The sequence below is a fragment of the Phocoena sinus genome, chromosome 13, assembly GCF_008692025.1.
Source record: "Phocoena sinus isolate mPhoSin1 chromosome 13, mPhoSin1.pri, whole genome shotgun sequence".
Lineage (NCBI taxonomy): Eukaryota > Metazoa > Chordata > Mammalia > Artiodactyla > Phocoenidae > Phocoena > Phocoena sinus.
Window position 1 is genome coordinate 74,350,277 of NC_045775.1, and position 18,884 is coordinate 74,369,160.

Consider the following 18,884-nt stretch of genomic DNA (forward strand, 5'->3'; position numbering starts at 1 on the left):
TATTTATTTTTGATCTTGTTGCTTGTACTTTGGGTGTCATATCCAAAAAGTTACTGCAAAGACCCATCCCATAAATATCCACTTTTATTTCTACATTTCTGCTGTCATAAATAATGCCAAAAAAAAATCATTTAAATTTGACATTTTCCATGTTCTGGCTATTGTAAATCATGCTGCAATGAACACTGGGGTGCATGTGTCTTTTTGAATTATGGATTTCTCTGTGTATATGCCCAGTAGTGGGATTGCTGGGTCATATGGTAGTTCTATTTTTAGTTTTTTAAGGAATCTCCATACTGTTCTCCATAGTGGCTGTATCAATTACATTACCACCAACAATGCATGAGGAGTCCCTTTTCTCCACACCCTCTCCAGCATTCATTGTAGATTTTTTGATGTCGGCCATTCTGACAGGTGTGAGGAGATACCTCATTGTAGTTTTGATTTGCATTTCTCTAATAATTAGTGATGCAACCTAAGTGTCCATCAACAGAGGAATGGATAAAGAAGATGTGGTACAGGGCTTCCCTGGTGGCGCTGTGGTTGAGAGTCTGCTTGCCGATGCAGGGGACACGGGTTCGTGCCCCAGTCTGGGAAGATCCCACATGCCACGGAGCGGCTGGACCCGTGAGACATGGCTGCTGAGCCTGCACGTCCAGAGCCTGTACTCTGCAATGGGAGAGGCCACAACAGTGAGAGGCCCACATACTGCAAAATAAATAAATAAATAAAATAAAAAAGAAGATGTGGCACATATATACAATGGAATATTACTCAGCCATAAAAAGGAATGAAATTGGGTCATTTGTAGAGACATGGATGGACCTAGAGACTGTCCTACAGAGTGGAGTAAGTCAGAAAGAGGAAAACAGATATCGTATATTAATGCATATATGTGGAAACTGAAAATATTGGTATAGACTATCTTATTTACAAAGCAGAAATAGAGACACAGATGTAGAGAGCAAACATGTGGACACCAAGGGGGAAATGGGAGGTGGGATGAATTGGGAGATTGGAATTGACATATATACACTATTGATACTATGTATAAAATAGATAACTAATGAGAACCTACTGTATAGCACAAGGAACTCTACTCAGTGCTCTGTGGTGAACTAAATGAGAAGGAAATCCAAAAAAGAGGGGATATATGTATACATATAGATGATTCACTTTGCTGTACAGTAGAAACTAACACAATATTGTAAAGCAACTATACTCCGATAAAAAAGTTTGATATTTTCCCTTAAGGTATTATGGATCCACATGTGTACGTTTTTAAAGCTCTAGATACATATTGCCAAATTGTTTCCAAATATACTATCAGGTGTGTGCAAGGCCTTATCTGGAATTCTAAAGCCTAAATATCTTTAAACTTAAAAATCTCTTTCATAACTCATTTAATGACAAAACCTGATTTATTTGAACTCATTTAGTATCAGAAGATGACCTGAACTGACATAATACGAGGTGCCGATGCCTTCCACTGAAAACTGTTAGGGACACACCTGAAGTTGAGCAAATTGTGTTTATTACTCAGTACAGAACACACACCATGAAGCACACTGGGTTATCTCTGTAAGAGGATATTAGAAATAACTACTTACTGGTCTTGGGCTTTGTGTGGGTGATGTTGAAGAGAGTCTAAAGGGAGTGGGGTGAGCTCTAGATTGGATGCTATCAGAAGACAGGGGCAATTCTTTGATTGGGTATCTCAATAAATTTTATCTATAGGAAGGGCAGGCTGCAGTGAGAATGAAGCTTTACCAAAACACAATTGGTAAAGAAGTAGCACTCACTCATTTTACCCCAGAAAGTGAATGTTTGGCAATGATTTTAGTTGTGCTTAGACAAAGTTAAGAAGTGGCCATGTTTTCTCCACTTTATCACAGAATCAGAGTAACCTTGTCTGAGGTTGGTGTTCTGTGAAGTTGCTTAGGTAGGATAATAGGAAAACAGTTGCTTAGGTAGGATAATAGCTATGAATGCCACACAGCTTCTGGATGTGAGATGCTTCTTTTTTTCCACTTTCTCAGAGGCTAATTATACACTTGATTTGTTCTAGTATATGAAATATCCATAGAGTTTTCTGCAGAAATAATAAAATGTTTGTTTTGGATGCTGCAAATTATCTTGACTTTCTAACCTCTGAAAAAATTGAATTCCAAGAATCATTTGCCCTGAGGCTTTTAAGATAAGGGTGATTGGATCTGTGCCATTTTATAATTGTATATACAAATGAACTGGAAGAGATATTTCATTGAATACATGTCAGCACTGAGTATCCTCATTCTTAGAAAGCTTCTTTTACTGCATCAGTGGATTGATGGGCACAATTCCTAACTGGATGTCCAGCATGTGAAGCTCTGGAATACTGGAATCGAGTATGATGAAAGATACAGTCCACTGGCACTATTAGGTATCAAGTGTTCATGAGTTCTGCTTGTGGTCACTCTCTGTGGTAGCCTAACCCTCCCACAGTTACTTCACCTAATTCCTCTCTAAGTTCTGCAGTGATTGTTTCAGAGAGACTAGATGGACACAGAAAAAGAGGTATCAAGTGGGGAAGGGTGCTGACCAGGAGACAGGAATTTAGCTGTCTCAAAAGCTGATACCAACCAAGAGAGGAGCAATTTTTCTGCTTACCATGTACTAGAAATGCCCAGTGGACTGAAGCCCAGGGCAGACAGAAAGAAGAAATGAAATAACTTCTTGTTTCTGCCCACATCACCAAGCTTACTTTGTATCAGAGAGTGACAATAATTTGAAGCAGATCAATATTCATGTATTTTAACATATTAAACAAATGTTAAAACTGCTGCTTAAATTAATCAATGCATACCATTTATTGAAATAAAATCAAGAAAGTGTTTTGTTCTCAGGACCATGTATTTATCAGTAGTCCCCATATTTTATACCACATTGAAACACCTCTGAGTAATTGTTCAAAATGTAGTTTCTCAACCATGACTCCATTATATTCAGATTCAGGGACCTATGACAGAGCTTGGGAATCTGCAGAGCATGGATTTTGTCGTGAGAAACTCTACAAAAGGCACACTTCCCCTTTGAACCAGAGATGTAAATGAGTTATCAGCTTCTCCCCTAACCATGGATGTAGTTAGCAACAAGATCTTGATAAATGAATGGGTGTTTTAGGCAGCTTTGTTGTGATTAAACACTTTATAGACATGGAATGTAGAATTATTTTTAATCCTTGATCTTAAAAATACGCATATCCATGAAAAGCTTTCAGAGAGAACTTTCCTACTGAGTTGGCTTTCTTAAAAGATCTTCAGAATGGCAAGTCATATTTACATATTGGAAGCTGTTGAAATGATACTAAACTTCAACCCACTACTCAGAGATGTTTGGACTATAATCTGAACTCTTTCAGAAAGGAGTCTGATACTACAACCAGGCACTGATATTTAGTACAGGACTTTATGATCCTTTCTAGAGGAATGTTAATGGCATATGTTGATCCACTGCAGAATAAGATAGCAGAGAGAAGTCCTCGAGTTTCTCAAATGGACAAATAGAAAGAATCAATGGAAGTGAGTATGGGGATAGAAAAGGTAATAAGAGGTGATTCAAGATGCTTGCAACAGGTTGTGAAGCAAATCAGGAAATTAAGCAAGTTGTCAGTAAGTGAAAAGGAAAATTGCATAGAAATCCAAACAAGGTCCATTTGCATAATCTTGAACAGAAGGTGTCCCCAGGGACTTTCAGGGAACAGATAAATCAGTTGTTTCATCTCTTCAGGTTTTTCCTCCTGGGATTAAACATTGCTCAGCATCACTTGCCTTTACTGAATAGAAATATCCCAGACTTAAGCCAAATAAGCCAAATATCAATAAATACTTCAAAAACTCATACTGGCTTATAATCTTCATTAAAGTGCCGATTACTCACTATGTAAGGCACTACAGTGGCTATTAAGATTATCATTATAGTCATTACTGCTCTCTAGAAACTTAGACGAGATCCCCAGACCAGTAAGTTACTGACTAAACCCCCAACTTCACTGTTTAAAAGCTGAAATTAAATGCAAATGCACTTTAAATGTGCAGGGGCTGGTGTTTTATACCAGCTGGCCTCCCGATCACCAGGAAACCTATTACATGAGTCTGTGTAGGAAGCTGTTGACGGGTTCTCCATAGAGGGGAGAAGATGTGGAGGCAGAGGAGAAAGGGATAAACATTTACAGCAATGAAGTACCTCTTACGGAAATGACTTTCTGGTATAGAGAAGTTTTCAAGTCCCTGTAAAAAGGACGCCTCCATTTTGTACTCAATGAGGCTACAATAGAAATTCTACTTAAGATTAAGCCATGAGTTTTTGTTTTTGGACTTGTTTTGGTTTTGTTTTTGTTTTAATACACTTCTGATGTGTTAAGTACAGGAACATCTTTCAGTTCAGTTCTTAGACCCACAGACTAAAGTTGTTAATGAGGCCACAGTGGTGTTCACACAATTAGGAAAATTTTCTACAGCAATCCTGATTTTAATCATTATTTTCTTAATGATTAAACATTAAAATACCTGGAAATACAGCTAACAGTAATGAAAATAAATATATATTTAAAAAAAATTTAAGCCTTGATTTTGGCCCTTGAGCTTCTTTGACTAGTTTCTCTATCTCAGAAATAGTGTCTGAGTTTGAGAGAAATCCATGAAAATACTGTTTGATCTTCAAAAATACCAACATTTTTTAGCCTCCCCAAAGCGACCTCTTTTTCATCTGCTTGTGTCTGTACCTTAAATGTCGCTCGCGGTGTTACCGGGTTGGAGTGCGTTGTGTCAAAATAGCTTCAACCGAGGAGGTCAATGGAAGACCCGGACCAGCAATCTCGGTTCTCAGGAGAGCAAGCAAAGAATTGCAGACTACCACTTCAGGCGTAAGAGCAAAGCAAAGTTTATTTAAGCATAGGTACACTCTCAGAGAGGGAGAGTGCGCTGTTTCTGCAAAGTGAAAGCAGCATTCCTGTAGAGGCTTAAGGGCATTTTTAAGGAGCATTTTGCGGGGAGGCGGGGTGAGTGACAGGGGATCATTATTTAATTGACAGTCCTGAGCTATGTAACAAGTTCGCTATTGCACAGGCTCTCACCCTTGATTCGTAAGAAAAGCTCACGGGGCGGGGGTGGGGTGCAAAACCACATGTAGATTTTACTATAAGGATGGTATAATGAGTTTGGTTTTACTATAGGTTAGATGCCTGTCTGGTCTGGGCATGCGCAGCATGGAGACGTTCCCTCGCGTTACTGGCCCTTTCTTTGTCAGGATAAGTTTGTCCGCTACACGACCGTAGTTTCTTGCCCGTTCTGGGTAGGGTTGCGGGGTGCGAGTGGGGTTGGGGGTCCCCGGGGGGTCCCCAGATGGTTGGGGTGTAACTCGACTACTCCCACTTGTCTTTTCGCCACAGTCGCCTACTTGCTGCTAATGTCTGACTAACTACCTAACAATGTCACTTTGAAATGATCACTTTGCAAATACATTCAGGACTAGAGCAGAATCATTTGCCAGTGCCATTTCCCTTTTAGCCAAACTCTCCTTCTTTTCACCGGGAACTTGCTTCAACAGAGGTGACCATGAACAACTAAAGAAATAAAATAAGAAGGTTGAAGGAAAGATAGAACTTTAAAAAAGATAAAATATAAGGAATGGGGGATGGGTAAAACACATTTTTGAATTATAAATTAATAATTGGAGATCAGTGTCAAAATTTAAACATCAGTGTTTTAGTCTAGGCACCTCTAGAAACATCTCATTAATCTAGATTTTTTTCATTGACCGTATCAAGTGGTACACATTTTCAAATGACTGTGGTTCATTCATTCAAGAACATACACTTTTCTTTTAAACTACTTGGGATTAAAAATGCTTTAAATATGTTACATTCATCTCTAAGTATAATATACTATGTATGGATATCAAAATTGAATTTTAAATTACTATTCTCTCCTAATTTTCTCCTATTCAATATTTTACAGAGTTAGTCTTACAATGCTTCCAGAATTCTCACCGCAGCAGCTCTATGCATGAATTGTTTGACATGTGACCATATAGAGGCAGAGTAGGAAAATAAATAGTGTTCTGTTCCAAGTGTCAGGAGATCTGGCTTATCATTTCAATTCAGCTAGCTGCTGCTGTGAGGTCTTAGGTAAGGCATTTAATTTTTTTAAGACTATTTACTCATCTCTAAAACAAATGCTGAACCCTCTGCCAACTCACTGTTCTGCCTCCACAAAGAAAGAATAGGAAATGAAATGATTTAAAAATAATTATCCATGGATATAACAGTAATTTTATTTACATAAATATTATAATTTATAATGAGCCCTCCTATTATATTACTGAGCTGTCACTGCATGTGGACAGGAAGATGGTTATTTTATCTCTGTGCTATAGACTCAGAGAGATTGCTAATCTAATATTGAGTTTATGAAAGCATGGTATTCAGGTTAAAAGTTGTTTCATACTAAAAAAATAAAGTACCAATGATCAAGTAAGTTTGAGAAATGCTAGTACAAAGAAAGTTTTAAAACTTTCTTTCTGGAAAGGCTTCTCAGAGACCTTAATACCCTCACATTTCCCATGGATGTGTAAGGTGAGGACATACATTTTCTTCAGTATATTCAACTCCAAACTGCCTGAGGGACCACTTCTGCAGAGTACTATTGGAGAAGCTCATCTTATATCACAGAGAAAGCAATTTGTTGAAATTGGCTGAAAAAAATATATAAGGCCAAGTTTTCTCAAACCAAGAAGAGTTGCTTCCACCGAAATGCAGTGAAGTATACAGAAATATGGCAATTGTGCTGCAAAAAGCTTTGTTGATACTCCCTCCCCTTGCTACCTACTGAATTTTCAGTCTCTCTGTCTCTTTCCCTTGCTCTCTGTCTCTGTCTCTTTCCTCTCCCTGCCTCCTTTTTACCTCTGTGGCTAACATTTTTCATATTTATATATTTATTATATAAATATATATATTTAAACCTTATTTGGTATGGTAAACAAATAAAAGTGTTACTTTAAGTACTAGGTTGGATGGTACAGATATTTTCCCCTTAATATTTCTCATACTTATGGCTAATCCTAAGTAAGGTCTATTAATCTTGATGCCACCAGATCACAGTTTGAAAACCAGTTTTTCCTTCAGAGTGAAATCAGCATCCTGGCATAAAATGCTCCTTGTGTTGTCTCTCCTTTCAACAACAGAAATTCAGCATCCATCCACAAACAAAAGCACCTCTCCTGGGGTTGTGGGATCCAGCACCCTACACCATACACCTGGGAGGAGTCTTGCCCACTTGTTCACTGGGTTATAGGCAGACAGACCTTGGGTACCAGCTGTGGACCCTGCAGTAGCCTATGAACTAGCTCCAGCTCCTCTGAGCCATGATCTGGGAGCGCCTGGGGCACTGACTTGCACAGTCACCCATGTATGAGAGGGCTGTTGTGGAGGTCCAGGTTTCCAGAGGAGAAGTTCCAGTACACTATTGGAGCAAAAAAATGACAAGTTTGGATGCCTGGAGAGGGACTTTGCTTGCATCACCCATCTCCCAAGTTGGCAAAGCTATGGCTAAGTGAGACTTTCTTGGTCTCTGATTTCTCCTGCAGGAGAAAGAAAGAACAAGTGAGTGAGCACCAGGCTCTCTAGCTGTGTGGGGCACTGTCAAAGGGACCCATGTTTCTCTTGCAGGCTCCAGAGTACTAATCAGGAGCCCCATGGCTGGGGTGAGGAAGATTAGGAGACGAGTAGTTAAGATTTTTAGAGGCACTAAATGGTGTGATTCCTGCTAACTGTGTTGTGTTTTCCATCAGGAAAGCTTCCCAAGAGCTGCAGGGAAAACCTCATCCACTGATCCTTCCAGCTGTTACGCAGGCACTCCCAGTGTTCCATGTGCATCACCCACAGCCCCCTACACTCTGTGGCTGGCTCCCTGTGCCTGATCCTGAGGGCTGCAGCCAGAGTGAGCTTTGGTAGACAGTGAGGGAGCATGTGCAGAAAGCAAGCCACCATTTCCTTGCTGCATTATTCACAATAGTTAGGACATAGGAACAACTGAAGTTTTCATTGACAGATAAATGCATAAAGAAACTGTGGTGTATGTATACATGGTGTATATATGTCATGTCGCTCTGTCATAGAAAAGAAGGAAATCCTGCCTTTTATAACAATGTGGACAGACATTGAGGGCATTATGCTATGTGAAATAAGTCAGAGAACAATGAATCCTGTGATCTCACTTATGTGTGGGGTCTCCAAAAGCCAAACTCATAGATACAGAGAATTAGTGGTAGTTACAAAGGGCTGTTGGTGAGAGAAATGGGGAGGTGTTGGTCAGAGGGTACAAATTTCTAATTGGAAGATGAATAAGTTCTGGGGATCTAATGTACAGCATGGTGATTATAGTTAAAAATAGTGTTACTATACTTGGAAGTTGCTAAGGAGTAAATTGTAAATATTCTCACCCACCAAAATAAATGGTAATTGTGTGGCATTATGAAGGTGTTAGTTGACACTGTGGTGGTAATCGTTTTGCATTATATATGTGAGAAATAGAGTATTGCCTGTCATACCAGTAAACAAAGGATGTCACAGTCACTGGCAATTTCAGCCACCACCTACAGTGAGCTGGTGAGCCCTGAGGGAACTCAGGAAGGAAACAAAGCATACCTGCCACCTAGCAGCCATCAGACTTTGTCAATCCCTAGAGTGAGCCCTGAGGAAACTCAGGATGTGAAAACACAAGACACTGACAGACAGATAGCCGAGGTGCATATCGAAAGGGTGATTTCAGTGAACCCAGACTCTTGCACCTTCCCATATACAGAAAAGCGCTAAATTCCTTAACTTGAGATATATGGTTTTCTTTTATTAACAATAATCTTTTGTTCCTACTACCTACCCTTTGTTGCAAAACACCTATATATCTTGGCTCCCCCCTCACCTCAGGGTTTTCTCAGGGTTCCTTGAGATGCTGCCGCCCAGGCTTGAAGTCCTCAGCATGTCCCCCAAATAAAACATAACTCTCAACTTTTAAGTTGTGAATATTTTTAGTTGACATATGTGTATCAAATCAACACTTTACTCTTACACAGTGTTGTTAGGGGAAACACTGACTGAAACTGCCCGCCCTGACCAAGCACCATAGTAATCACTTCCATGAGTTATCTTACAACAGGTTTTCCTGGTAAGGAATGTGGAACTAACAAGCTACCACCAACCAGAAGCATTTGGGAAAAGTCAAAAGGAGAGAGGAGACACCAATCCATAGGTCCTACTAACCTCCTAGAATCCTTCTCGCTGGAATCCATCTTGGCTGAGTGATGCACGTGCCACCAGGAAGGACCCCAAGTATGAGTGATTGGCCACAGACAACCTGGAAACTAACCCAATTACAATAACACCCTAGACCACAAGCCGCATGGCAAAGCAGCTCTGGGTTCCCTGACACTGCCGCTCTCCACACAGACGCCTCTTCCCTATAAAGTCTCTCGCTTTGTCAGCATGTGTGTGTCCTCAGACAATTCATTTCCAAGTGTTAGATAAGAGCCTACTCTCAGCCCTGGAAGGGGTCCCCCTTTCCTGCAACAATGTCATATGTCAATTACATTTCGATAAAGCCTAAAAACCCCAGAATATTAGTTTTGAATTTGCTTACGATTCCTGGTTTTTAATATTCTTTTTGAATTTTCGTTTTTTGTTCTCAGGCTTTACAATAGCACTATTTGTTAAAGTGTCTCCTTCTCCATCAGCCATTCTCAAATCAACTCTGGCCTAAGAAGCTAGAGTCATCCCTCCACTAAAGTAATGATTAATCTGATATAAACTTAAAAAAAAAAAACCAAAAAACTCTGGAATATAATTAATAATTTATAACAATTAAGGAAGTGCTTAATAAAAACATAAATGGGAATAGTATAGTTTTTTAAAAGTGCATATACTGAGGAATCCAGAAGGCCATACACATGCACAGGGCTGGACACATCCTCAGAAAAGACATGAGAAAACTCCAAGCTTTCACTTCTGGCTGAACCTTAGGTGCTATATAAACAGTGAATGAATGTAAAGCAGACTTACAAATGGTCTTGCTAAGCACTGATGGAGTACCGCAACACAGATCCAATCTGCAAAGACCAGGAGAGGTGAGGTACCCCTCACACCAGGAATTTCAGGAAATGTTTGTCACACAACTCCTTGACCACTAGCTAACAAAATGGAAATGTTAGTGACCACACACAGCAATGAACATAATTCTCACAAAACTTATTTAGAAAAGTCAACATACAAAGGACAAACAATTCCAAACTGAAACAAATCCTGGGGAGGGTAAATTCTGATTTACAGAGTTACATATTATAATATTCAAAATGTCCTGTTTTCAACAAAAACCTATAAAGTGTGAAATGAAACAAGAAAGTGTGACTTATTCACAAGAAAAAATTATTAAAAGAAATTGCCCCGAGAAGCCTAGACATTGCAATTACAAGACAAATATTTTAAAACAGCAAAAGCAGAGGTAGTTTGTTGCTAGTAAACCTACCATACAAGAATGCAAGAGTGTCCTTCAAGCTGAAAGGAAGGACACTAGACAGACACTCTAAGCCATGAGAAGAAATAAATGTCACTAGTGAAGATAACTACACAAGTAAATATAAAAGGCAGTATTACTATATTTTTGGTTTGTAACTTTTTTGGTATTGTACCTTTGGTTTCTAATAGAAAATTATCACAGAAATAGAAGATTTGGACAACATTATAAACCTCTTAGACCTAGAAGACAGCTGTAGAACACCTTACTCAACAACAGAAGAATGTACATTTTTCTAAAGTGCTCATGGAGCATTCTCCAGGCTAGATCATATACTTGATCATGAAACAATCATCAGCAAGTTGAGAAAGATTGAAATCATACAAAGCATTTTGTCTCATCACAATAGGATGAAACCAGAAATTAATAAGAGAAGAAAAACTGTAAAATTCACAAATATGTGGAAATTAAACACTCAAACATCAATGGGTCAGAAAGAAGTCACAAGAGAAATTAGAAAATATTTTTAAATGAATGAAAACAAAACAAAAACAAAACAATATAGAGCGTAGCAAAAACAATGCTCAGAGGAAAACTATGGCTGTCTTTGCCTAAATTAAAAGGAAAAAGTAAAGATCTCAACTCAGTAGCCTACATTTAAATCTTAAGGAATTAGAGAAAGAAGAACATAGTAAAACCAAAGCTGGTAGAATAAAAGCCATAATAGAGGTCAGAGCAGAAATTCAGGAAATAAGTATAAAAACAACACAGAGAAGTAACAAAACCAAAAGTGCATTCTTAGAAAAGATCAGCAATATTGGAAAACTTTTAGCTAGACTAAGAAAAAAAAAAGGATAAGACTCAAATTACTAAAATCAGAAATGAATGTGGAGACATTACTACTGAACTTACAGAAATAAAAAGAATCATGAAAGAAGACTATGAACAATTATATGTCAACAAATTAATGAAATGGATGAATTTCTGGAAAAACATAAACTAACAAAACCAACTCAAGAGCAAATAGAAAAATTGAATAAATTATAAAAAGTAAAGAGACTTATTCAGTATTTAAAAACCTCCAAAAAAAGGGAAGCCCAGGACCAGATGGTTTCACTGGCTAATTTTACCAAACATTTAAAGATTGAACAGCAATCCTTCTCAAACTCTTCAAAAAAATAGCAGGAATACTTTCTAACTCATTTTACAAAACCAGTATTAGCCTGATACAAAAGCCTTATAAAGATATTGTAAGAAAACTGCTGACAGAGCAGAAGCAAGAAGAACTACAATTCTGCAGCCTGTGGAATGAAAACCACATTCACAGAAAGATAGACAAAATGAAAAGGCACAGGACTATGTACCAGATGAAGAAACAAGAAATAAACCCAGAAAAACAACTACATGAAGTGGAGATACACAAACTTCCAGAAGAATTCAGAATAATGATACTGAACATGATCCAGGAGTTCGGAAAAAGAATGGAGACAAAGAACCAGAAGATGAAAGAAATGTTTAAAAAAGACCTAGAAGAATTAAAGAACAAACACCTAGAAGAATTAAAGAACAAACAAACAGAGACAAACAATAAACTAACTCAAATGAAAAATATACTAGAAGGAATCAATGGCAGATTAGCTGAGGCAGAAGAATGGATAATTGACCTGGAAGACAGAATGGTGGAATTCACTGCCATGGAACAGAATAAAGAAAAAAGAATGCAAAGAAATGAAGACAGCATAAGAGACCTCTGGCATAACATTAAATGAAGCAACATTCATATTATAGGGGTTCAAGAAGTAGAAGAGAGAGAGAAAGGAGCCAAGAAAATATTTGAAGAGATTATAGTGGAAAACTTGTTTGAAATGGGAAAGGAAAGAGCCACTCAAGTCCAGGAAGTGCAGAGAGTCCAAGGCAGGACAAACCCAAGGAGAAACACACTGAGACACATAGTAATCAAATTGATAAAAATTAAAGACAAAGAAAAATTATTAAAAGCAACAAGGGAAAAATGACAAATAACATTCAAGGGAACTTCCATAAGGTTAAACAGCAGATTTCTCAGCAGAAACTCTACAAGCCAGAAGGTAGTGGCATGATATATTTAAAGTGATGAAAGGGAAGAATCTACAACCAAGATTACTCTATCCAGCAAGGATCTCATTCAGATTTGAAGGAGAAATCAAAAGCTTTACAGAAAAGCAAAAGCTAAGAGAATTCAGCACCACCAAACTAGCTATACAATAAATGCAAAAGGAACTTCGCTAAGTGGGAAACACAAGAGAAGAAAAGGGCCTACAAAAACAAACAGAAAACAATTAAGAAAATGGTAATAGGAACATACATATGAATAGTCACCTTAAATGTGAATGGATTAAATGCTCCAACCAAAAGACACAGGCTTGCTGAATGGATATGAAAACAAGACCCATATATATGCTGTCTACAAGAGACCCATTTCAGACCTAGGGACAACTACAGACTGAAATTGAGGGGATGGAAAAACATATTCAATGCAAAAGGAAATCAAAAGAAAGCTGGAGTAGCAATACTCATATCAGATAAAATAGACTTTAAAACAAAGAATGTTACAAGAGACAAGGAAGGATACTACATAATGATCAAGAGATCAATCCAAGAAGAAGATATAACAATTATAAATATATATGCACCCAACATAAGAGCATCTCAATACATAAGACAACTGTTAACAGCTCTAAAAGAGGAAATCAACAGTAACACAATAATAGTGGGGGACTTTAACACCTCCTTTACACCAATGGACAGATCATCCAAACAGAAAATTAATAAGGAAACACAAGCTTTAAATGACACAATAGACCAGATAGAGTTAATTGAGATTTATAGGACATTCCATCCAAAAACAGCAGTTTACACTTTCTTCTCAAGTGTGCATGGAACATTCTCGAGGATAGATCACATCTTGGGTCACAAATCAAGCCTCAGTAAATTTAAGAAAATTGAAACCACATCAAGTATCTTTTCTGAACACAATGCTATGAGATTAGAAATCAATTACAGGGAAAAAGCATAAAAAACCACAACCACATGGAGGCTAAACAATACACTAATAAATAACCAAGAGATCACTGAAGAAATCAAAGAGGAAATCAGAAAATACCTAGAGACAAATGACAATGAAAACATGATGATCCAAAACCTATGGGATGCAGCAAAAGCAGTTCTGGGATGGAAGTTTATAGCTATCCATGCCTACCTCAAGAAATAAGAAAAATCACAAATAAACAATCTAACCTTACACCTAAAGGAACTAGAGAAAGAAGAACAAACAAAACCCAAAGTTGCAGATAGAAAGAAAACATAAAAATCAGAGCAGAAATAAATGAAATAGAAACAAAGAAAACAATAGCAAAGATCAATAAAACTAAAAGCTGGTTCTTTGAGAAGACAAAATTGATGAACTATTAGCCAGACTCATCAAGAAAAAGAGGGAGAGGACTCAAATCAATAAAATTAGAAATAAAAAAGGAGAAATCACAACTGACACTGCAGAAATACAAAGGATTGTAAGAGATTACTACAAGCAACTCTATGCCTATAAAATGGACAACCTGGAAGAAATGGACAAATTCTTATAAAGGTATACCCTTCCAATACTGAAGCAGGAAGAAATAGAAAATATGAACAGACCAATCATAAGTAATGGAATTGAAACTGTGATTAAAAATCTTCCAACAAGGGGGCTTCCCTTGTGACACAATGGTTGAGAATCTGCCTGCCAATGCAGGGGACACGGGTTCGAGCCCTGGTCTGGGAAGATCCCACAGGCCACAGAGCACCTAGGCCCGTAAGCCACAACTACTGAGTCTGTGCGTCTGGAGCTTGTGCTCTGCAACAAGAGAAGCCGTGACAGTGAGAGGCCTGCACACCGTGAAAAAGAGTGGCCCCCACTCACCACAACTAGAGAAAGCCCTCACACAGAGACGAAGACCCAACACAGACAAAAATCAATAAATAATTAAAAAAAAATCTTCCAACAAACAAAAGTCCAGGACCAGATGGCTTCAGAGGTGAATTCTATCAAACATTTAGAGAAGAGCTAACACCTATCCTTCTCAAACTCTTCCCCAAAATTGCAGAGGAAGGAACACTCCCAAATTCATCATACGAGGCCACCATCACCCTGATATCAAAACCAGACAGAGATACTACAAAAAAGAAAATTGCAAAGCTGTGACAAAGCGAGAGAGAGGCATGGACATATATACACTACTAAACGTAAGGTATATAGCTAGTGGGAAGCAGCTGCATAGAACAGGGAGATCAGCTCGGTGCTTTGTGACGGCCTGGAGGGGTGGGATAGGGAGGGTGGGAGAGAGGGAGATGCAAGAGGGAAGAGATATGGGAACATATGTATATGTATAACTTATTCACTTTGTTATAAAGCAGAAACTAACACACCACTGTAAAGCAATTATACCCCAATAAAGATGTTAAAAAAAAAAAGAAGAATGTTAAGTATCAAAAATCATGTAGATAAAATATGGAACTTAAAAAAAAGAAAATTGCAGACAAGTATCACCGATGAATACAGATGCACAAATCCTCAACAAGACACTAGCAAACAGAATCCAGCAACACATTACAGGATCATGCACCATGATCAAGTGGGATTTATCCAGGGATGCAAGCATTCTTCAATATACATAAATCAATCAATGTGATAAACCATATTAACAAACTGAAGAATAAAAACCATATAATCATCTCAATAGAGGCAGAAAAATATTTTGACAAAATTAAACACCTATTTATGATAAAAACTCTTCAGAAAGTGGGCATGGAAGGAACCTACCTCAATATCATAAAGACCATGTATGACAAATCCACAGCAAATGTCATTCTCAATGGTGAAAATCTGAAAGCAGTTCCTCTAAGATCGGGAACAAGACAAGGAGGTCCACCCTCGCCACTATCATTCAACATAATTTTGGAAGTCCTAGCCACGGCAATCAGAGAAGAAAAAGAAATAAAAGTAATACAGGGGCTTCCCTGGTGGCGCAGTGCTTGAGAGTTCACCTGCCAATGCAGGGGACACAAGTTCGTGCCCTGGTCCGGGAAGATCCCAAATGCCATGGAGTGGCTGGGCCCGTGAGCCATGGCTGCTGAGCCTGCGCGTCCGGAGCCTGTGCTCTGCAATGGGAGAGGCCACAACAGTGAGAGGCCCACTTACCGAAAAAAAAAAAAAAAAAAAAAAGTAATACAAATTGGAAAAGAAGTAAAACTGTCACTGTTTGCACATGACATGATACTATACATAGAGAATCATAAAGATACCACCAGAAAACTACTAGAGGTAATCAAAGAATTAGGTAAATTTCCAGAATACAAAATTAATGCACAGAAATCACTTGCATTCCTATACACTAACAATGAAAGATCAGAAAGAAAAAATTAAGGAAACGATCCCATTTACCATTGCAACAAAAATAATAAAATACCTAGGAATAAACCTACCTAAGAATGTAAAACACCTGTACTCAGAAAACTACAAAATATATAAACAGCTCATGCAACTCAATATTAAAAAAACAGACAACCCAATCAAAAATTGGGCAGAAGACCTAAATAAACATCTCTCCAAAGAAGATATACAGATTGCCAACAAACCCATGAAAGGATGCTCAACATCACTAATCATTAGAGAAATGCAAATCAAAACTACAATGAGGTATCACCTCACACCAATTAGAATGGGCATCTTCAGAAAATCTACAAACAACGAATGGTGGAGAGGGTGTGGAGGAAAGGGAACACTCTTGCACTGTTGGTGGGAATGTAAATTGATACAACCACTATGGAGAACAGTATGTAGGTTCCTTAAAAACTAAAACTAGAATTACCATATGACCCAGCAATACCACTACTGGGCATATACCCAGAGAAAACCATAATTCAAAAAGACACATGCACCCCAATATTCATTGCAGCACTATTTACAATAGGCAGGTCATGGAATCAATGCAAATGCCCATCAACAGATGAATGGATAAAGAAGTTGTTGTATATATATATATATAATGGAGTATTACTCAGCTATAAAAGGAATGAAATTGGGTCACTTGTAGAGACATGGATGGACCTAGAGATGTCATACAGAGTGAAGTAAGTAAGAAAGAGAAAAACAAATATCGTATATCAACCAATATATGTGGAATCTAGTATAATGTACAGATGAACCGGTTTGCAAGGCAGGAATAGAAACACAGATGTAGAGAACAAACCTATGGACACCAAGGGGGGGAAGGTGAGGGGTGGTGGTGGTGGTGGTGGGATGATCTGGGAGATTGGGATTGACATATATACACTAATATATATAAAATAGATAACTATAAGAACCTGCTGTATAAAAACTAAATAAATAAATTTAAAAAAAAGAAAACTACTGACAAATGTTCTTTTGAATGTTCATTTAAAATATTCAACAAAGTACTAGGAAAATGAATCCAGCATCACACTGAAATGATTACACTCCATAGTGAAGTGGGATCAGTCCCAGGAATGCAAGTGTTATGACATATGAAAATCCATCAGTCTAATACAACAAAGAAAACAAACCCTGCTCATCTTATTTGATGCAGAAAAAGCATTTGAAAAAAAATCCAATACCCATTCAAATAAAAACATTCAACATACTAGGAACAGAGGGTAGCTTCCTAAGCATGATAAATATCACTTATTCTAAAAATTTTTTTAAAACCCTCAAGGTTACACCATATCCAACAGTGAAAGCTTTCCCTCTGTTATCAGGAAAAAGACAAAAATCCCCACTTTTGCCACTTCTCTTCATTACTGTACTAGAAATTCCAAAAGTAAATTAACCAAAAGTGAAAGAGAAAGGAAGGAAGAAAAGAGGGAGAGAGAAAGAAAGAAAGAGAAAGAAAAAAAGAAAGAAAGAAAGAAAGAAAGAAAGAAAGAAAGAAAGAAAGAAAGAAAGAAAGAAAGAAAGAAAGAAAGAAAGAAAGAAAAAGAAAGAAAGAAAGAAAGAAAGAAAGAAAGAAAAGAAGGAAGGAGGGGGAAGGGAGGAAGGAGAGAGAGAAAGAGAAAGGAAGAAAGAGAGAGAGAGAAAAGGGGGAAGAAAGAAAGAGAAGGTGTCTAGAATGGGAAGAAGTAAAACGATATGTGTGAGTGACATGATGTAAAAAAATCCAAAAGAATCCACTCACGGAAAACCACTAGAGCTAAAAAAAGCCCTTTAATTCAGCAAATTTGCAGAGTATAAGAAAAACACACAAAAACAGGTTTTTTTTTTTACTGTAAGCAATGAGCAAGTTGAAAAGGAAACTAAGCACAAACACTTCCATTTATAATAGCATCAAAATATTATAATACTTAGGAATACATTTAACTAAGGAGGTGTAAGTATTACTCACTTAAAACTACAAAGCAGTGCTTGAAGAAATTAAAGCAGACCTAAGCAAGTGAAACTCTTCATGGAAGGAAGAGTTGACAGTGTTAAAAACAACTTTATTACTAAAATTGTTTTTCAGATTCAATGTAATTCCTATCACAATCTCAATGATCCTAAAGCTGATTCTAAAATTCATACATAATTGCAAAAGATGCCAAATATCAAAAACATTTTTGAAAAAGAGCAAAGTTGTGGGCCTCACCCAATATCAGATTTTAATATAAAGTTTCACTAATTAAAGCAGTGTGCTACTAACACAAGGACAGACATATAAATCAATGGAATAGAATTGAGAGGCCCCAAATAAACCCATATATCAATGGTCTGTTGATTTCCACAGAGTGCCAAGACCATTCATTCAATGGGGAAGAAGAGTCTTTTCAAAAACTAGTGCAGAGACAACTGGAGAGCTACAGGCAAAATAATAAAGTCATTTATTCCGTGTCACATACAAGTTCAACTCTAAATGGGTCAAAATCTAATTATGTGAGTTTAAATTATAAAACTCTCAGAAGAAAACATAGGAGTAAATTTTCATAACTTTGGATTTGGCAATGGATTATTAGAAGGAATGAGTCACAAAAGAAAATAATACATATATATATTTATATATTATATACATGACTTCTTCAAAATTCATAACTTTTGTACATCAAAGAAAACAATAGAGTGAAAAGATGCCTAAAAAATGGCACAAAATATTTGCAAATCAACATATCCGATGATAGTATCCAGAATATATATATTAAATAAACCTCTCACACCTCAACACAAAATAGGTCATAAAGTGGGTCAAATAAAAATTAGGCAAAAGACTTGAATGAACATTTCTCCAAAGCAGATATACAAATGTCAAACAAATACATGAAAAAAAAACCTCTCAATATCAT